This window comes from Bubalus bubalis, chromosome 14, assembly GCF_019923935.1.
Source record: "Bubalus bubalis isolate 160015118507 breed Murrah chromosome 14, NDDB_SH_1, whole genome shotgun sequence".
Taxonomy (NCBI): Eukaryota; Metazoa; Chordata; class Mammalia; order Artiodactyla; family Bovidae; genus Bubalus; species Bubalus bubalis.
The window spans coordinates 56,348,435-56,354,434 of NC_059170.1; the positions used below are offsets into that span (position 1 = coordinate 56,348,435).

The 6,000-nt window shown below is 40.1% G+C and overlaps 1 non-coding gene across 1 annotated transcript; it reads left to right on the forward strand.

The window, feature by feature from the left end:
* The first annotated feature begins 59 nt into the window (after window positions 1-59).
* TRNAW-CCA lies at window positions 60-132 on the forward strand. Its single transcript has one exon. It is a non-coding gene; the product is annotated as a tRNA-Trp (tRNA).
* Window positions 133-6,000: the final 5,868 nt, after the last annotated feature.

Here is a 6,000-nt window from a genome sequence, read left to right on the forward strand (position 1 = left end):
GACCATTGGACCACCAAATCTTTTTTTTTTAAATGACACTTAAGAATATAAGAGGGGCTTCCCTGGTGGCTCAGAGGTTAAAGCGTCTGCCTCCAGTGCAGGAGACCCAGGTTCGATCCCTGGGTCAGGAAGATCCCCTGGAGAAGGAAACGGTAACCCACTCCAGTATTCTTGCCTGCAGAATCCCATGGACAGAGAAGCCTGGTAGGCTACAGTCCATGGGGTCTCAAAGAGTCGCACATGACTGAGAGACTTCACTTTCACTTTTAAGAATACTTCCTTACAAGTTTTATACTTTTATTAATTAATTTCCTGCCCATTAGCTGAAAAATAGACTTATACTAGGACTGACATCTTTGATGAAACATATTTGATGTGGTGTTTTTATCAGGAGAACCATGTTGCATGTGAGCCGAATCTCATAGAATGTGCATGTAACCACAAGCTGTAATTTTGGCAATTATTGTGATGGTATTTTGAGAGATGGGATGATTCAAGAACTGTTTTTCTATTCCATTCTAAAGGCTCCTTTTAAAGTTAGCTGTCTGATTCTGCTTAGTGTGGCTGACATAAACCTTTCCATACTCCAGAATATTATTTTAGATTAGGAATATATCTATTACCACCATTGTCCAATCACAAGGAGAGTGCCATTTTCTTTCCCTCATATGACTACTAAATTTTACTGTCTATTCTAGAATAAAAACCTGGAATATATACTTACTAAATGAGAGTTAAGTCACTTCTGTGTTATGACAGGAGGTTAACAGCTGAGGCAATCTCACTCCGAGGTCTTTATGATACTTGTGATTCTCATACTGTATTGATTTAAAGTAATGGCAAGTGACCAAACATAGATGCTATTGCTTAAAGAGATGGGGATATCAGACCACCTTACTGGCCTCCTGAGGAATCTGTATGCAGGTTAAGAAGCAACAGTTAGAATTGGACATGGAACAACGGACTGACTCCAAATTGGAAAAGGAGTATGTCAAGGCTGTATATTGTCACCCTGCTTATTTATCTTCTATGCAGAGTTCACCATACGAAATGTTGGGCTGGATGAAGAACAAGCTGGAATCAAAATTGCCAGGAGAAATAACAATAACCTCAGGAATGCAAATGACACCACCTTTGTGGAAGAAAACAAAGAGGAACTAAAGAGCCTCTTGATGAAAGTGAAATAGGACAGTGAAAAAGTTGGCTTAAAACTCAACATTCAAAAAACTGAGATCATGGCATCTGGTCCCATCACTTCATGGCGAATGGATGGGGAAACAATGGAAACAATGACAAACTTTATTTTCTTGGGCTCCAAAACCACTGCAGATGATGACTGCAGCTGTGAAATTAAAAGACACTTGCTATGACCAATCTAGACAGCATATTAAAAAGCAGAGAGATTACTTTGCTGACAAAGGTCCATCTAGTCAAAGCTTTGGTTTTTCCAGTAGTCATGTATGGATGTGAGAGTTGGACCATAAAGAAGGCTGGGCACCAAAGAGTTGATGCTTTTGAACTGTGGTGTTGGAGAAGACTCTTGAGAGTCCCTTGGACTGCAAGGAGATCCAACCAGTCCATCCTAAAGGAGATCAGTCCTGAGTGTTCATTGGACGACTGTTGTTGAAGCTGAAACTCCAGTACTTTGGCCACCTGATGTGAAGAGCTGACTCATTGGAAAAGACCCTGACACTGGGAAAGATTGAAGGCAGGAGGAGAAGGGGATGACAGAGGATGAGATGGTTGGATGGCATCACTGACTCAATGGACATGAGTTTGGGTACTCATAAGTTTGGGTACTCCAGGAGTTGGTGATGGACAGGGAAGCCTGGTGTGCTGTAGTCCATGGGATTGCAAAGAGTCAGACAAGACTGATCTACTGAACTGAATTGAACTGAAATGATGTGAAGAACTGACTCATTAGAAAAGACCCTGATGCTGGGAAAGATTGAAGGCAGAAGGAGAAGGGGACAACAGAGGATGTCTGTTGATGGTTGCAGGGCATCACTGATTCAATGGGCATGAGTTTAAGCAATGTCTTGGGGTTGATGATGGACAGAGAAGGAAGCCTGGCATGCTGTAGTCCATGGGGTCGCAAAGAGTTGGACATGAATGAGCAACTGAACTGATTGAATGTGTAGAAATACATCAGTAATTAACACTAATTTGGATGAGCGTGTCTCTTTCTAGAATGCAGAGGGAATGTGACTTACCATTTTGAGTTAATGGAAATAAAAGCTTCCAAAACATACAATTGTAGAGGAAAAAATAGAGCTTAACATAATTTCATAATTGGAGAGCCTAGAAAATTAGAAGCATACAGGAAGTGAGTAGGCTTCCCTGGCGGGTCAGTAGTAAAGAATCCGCCTGCCAAAGCAAGAGACTCAGGTTGGATTCCTGGATCGGGAAGATCCCCTGGGGAAGGAAATGGCAACACATTCCACTATTCTTGCCTGCGAAATCCCATGGACAGAGAAGCCTCATAGGCAATAGCCCATAGGGACACAAAAGATGTAGGTGCAACTTGGTGACTAAACAACGACAATAGCAGGAAATGAGCAAGGTGGATACAGTTGCAGGCTGGAGATACCCAGAGAAAAAATACCTTATTACATAAATTTGCACAATTCTTATAGTATGATGTTTCCACTAACAGTCCAAATACCGCCAATCAACAAACTATATCCAGGTAGAACCAGGCTGAATGATATTGGATAATCATTGTGGAATGAGGGAGGTGAGCTGAAGCTAACTATCCCATTTGCTGTAGGGAAGAAGAAAGCTAGAGAAGAGTTTCTTTTTTTAATTTGATAATTAGTTAAGCAATGCATTTTATGTCTGATTTCTAAAGATTGGCATCAGAACAATTGTAGAGTGCTTGCAACCATATGTTTTCACTAAAGATAAAACTATTTTAGCAAGTCCTGCTAGTGCATACCAGTCTAAACTTGATCTCCATGTGGAGCAAGTGGGGACTCAGCAGAAGTACTAGGCACCTTATGAAAACATAGTTTGATGGGTTTCTGATTTAAGTACGTCTTAGGATGTGTTTAGTCACTTCAGTCGTTTCTCTTTGAAACCCCGTGGACTGAGTAGCTGAGGCTACTCAGTCCATGGGATTTTCCAGGCAAGAATACTGGAGCAGGTTGCCATTTCCCACTCCAGGAGATCTTCCCAACCCAGAGATCGAACTCAAGTCTCTTGCTTTAGCAGGCAGATTCTTTACCACAAGCACCACCTGGGAAACCCCAGCATCTTGGCATGGGGCCCAAGAATTTGAACTTTAACAGGTCTCTGCTGCTGCTTTGGTGAACCACTGAAGCAAAGTTTCCAAACTGAGTGAAAATTATTAGCATGCCAACTAATGTAGATGATTTAATATTTGATAACATAAATTGAGAAACACTGGCTTGTTTTTCTTGCTGTGGTTGTTAATCTTTTAACCTGGAGAACTGAGTATCACATTAAATACTTATGTATTAAATAACAGCTATTCTGTATTTAGTTTTGTCATGTGCATTTAAGGAAGAACTGAATAAAATGAGTTTAAACAGAGCTGCTTCAAAATGTATATCTATTATAGGCTATGAAATTCTAATAGGATGAGTTGACTTTTAGACATTTCTGATGATCACAATGGAATAAAAAAGTCAGAATCAATCCATGGTTCTCTATTGTTCTTTGAGACACATTTTGGATCAGCGACCACATAGAGGGCATTGCTTTTAAAATGAGGAAGCTACCATCGACAAGATGGGTCACAATAGCTCCACAGGAGGCAGTATCATCGGCCATGTCAATGATCCATACAATACAATTCTGTGCCTTATTGTGTTGGTGAACTAAAGTGAGTGGATCAGTCATATACCTAAAACCTTTGAAATCATATATGTTCTTTTTTTTTTTTTACGTTTAAATCGAGGAGGAAGAGAAATGAATCATCACAACAGAACATTAAAATTGTAAACTAAACTGCTGCGAAAAGTTTACTCTTGATTTAAATTGCTCGTGTATTTGAAAAATAGAATATGGCTTGCTTTATTTATTTGAGAGTCAATAAGTATGAGTGGAGTATGCTGTGAACATTCTTAGGCTTATGAGTTTAATGGCACGGAAAGCAACTGCCACATATTCTCACCTAACATCCCCTGGGGCCATTGTCAGAACACAGGCGCTGGGGAGCAAGGCCACTGGTCTCACCCTCCTGATATTGTGCAGCTATTCAGGGAACGTTTTAAGTTTTATGAGTAGTACAGATATTGATGCTAACCTTCATTTATAATTATATGGCTTTAAATAATTTAAAAAGTATATTCAATGCATAACCCCTAGTAACACGGCTATCTTGTGAGGTAGGCAGAGCCATCCTATGACCAAAGCGAATCTCATTTTCTGAAATAATGGAAGTTCTAACCTAATTGCTATAAAACTGACACACCTTGTTGTATTTTCCTCGCCTCAGCCCTAGAATCATCCATTTCACTATGGAGCCCTGGTTCTTTTTAATGGAGAATGATATTCAAGAAAGAAAATCTTGAGAACTGGAATTGTATATATATACCCACGATCAGCTGTTTTTACATGTTTTTATGTCTATAGTTATATACTGAAAAAATGGTGCATTCACACTGATACTGGTGACTCCAGTTCAAAGCTGAACTGTCCATTTTAGTTTCTCCCTTTTTCATGTGTGTAACTCCCTTCCTCTGCAGCAAGAAGCATGTCTCCCATATCTTTGGTATGTTTACTGCTTGCTCAGCTCCTGTTTGTAATGCACGGCTGTACCTGGTGGGTCAGCACTCATGTGGACTCTGCTTTCCAGTGTGCTCCTTCCCTGCCCTCTGCCCTCCTTTGCTGGGCTGCCCCACCCCAGCCCCAGCCCAGCCAGGCTCTCTCTGGGCTGCCTGGTCACTGTCCTCTTGGCATCCTGACCCCAGCACTCCCACATTTTCCCCAGTCTTCTTCTCACTCCAGAGTTTGGGGCTGGATTTTCAAGGAAGAAAGAAAGAAAAAAAGAAGGAAGACTTTGTTGTTCTCAAACTTATTTTTTGACTCCTTCTTGAAGACACATTATACTTTGCTACAGTGTCCCCCCAAAATATTGCTATGTGGTAAGCATTCCACTGCACAGTTCCATTAAGGAGTTTTGCTCTCATTTCTTGTCAGTGGGCTAAAATCAGCATGGATGGAGAGAAATTAGACTGATATCTGTGAATGAACAAAATAAGGATGCTATTCATTGCATTTCCCACAAGAAAGAGCAGTTGTCTGGGAATTCACCCAGTTAATAATCCACTTAGCCCCAGACTGGCAGGAGCCCAGGTCATTTGTAAACGTATTTCTGTGGCATACGCTACAATACCACAGATGTCTGTTTAAACTAAAATTCCTAGGAAATCCTAATGACTTGACGACTCTTCCATGTGTCCCTAAATAGCCATCATACTATTTAATGACCTTTTTGATCAAATGAGAGTACTTATAGCACTAAAAGAAAGAATATTTATATAGTAATTTAACTTGACACATCATTATATATTAAAGAATCAGAAATCTGGTCCATAATGGTGTTTTATATTTATATTGGATCTAAATTTGTTTTTAAAAATTCATCTTGTTGTAGCTTGTAGTAGTCTCCTCATCATGTGCATCTCTTCCTTCAAAAATCATTATTAAAATAGTCTTATAATACAATAACTTTAGGGCTAGGCTACACAATATTGGCAGAAGGTTTTATTTTATTTTTCCTTAGATATTAGTCTCAGAGTTCATTTGGGTTGGATATTTGTGTGGGGGTTTTTGTTCTGAATGTTTGTTTCTTAGAAAAAAGAAAGCAATGACACCCCTTCCAGAATATTCTATGTAAAGTCCCAGGAGAGTCAGAGAGCAGTTCAACTGAATGGTTGACACTGTGTCCTTCACTTCTTGTTCCTTGTGTGTCCTTCGTGATATGGCCTCACTCCGCACATTCCGTGAGGCCACTCTCACTAATTCTGCAGA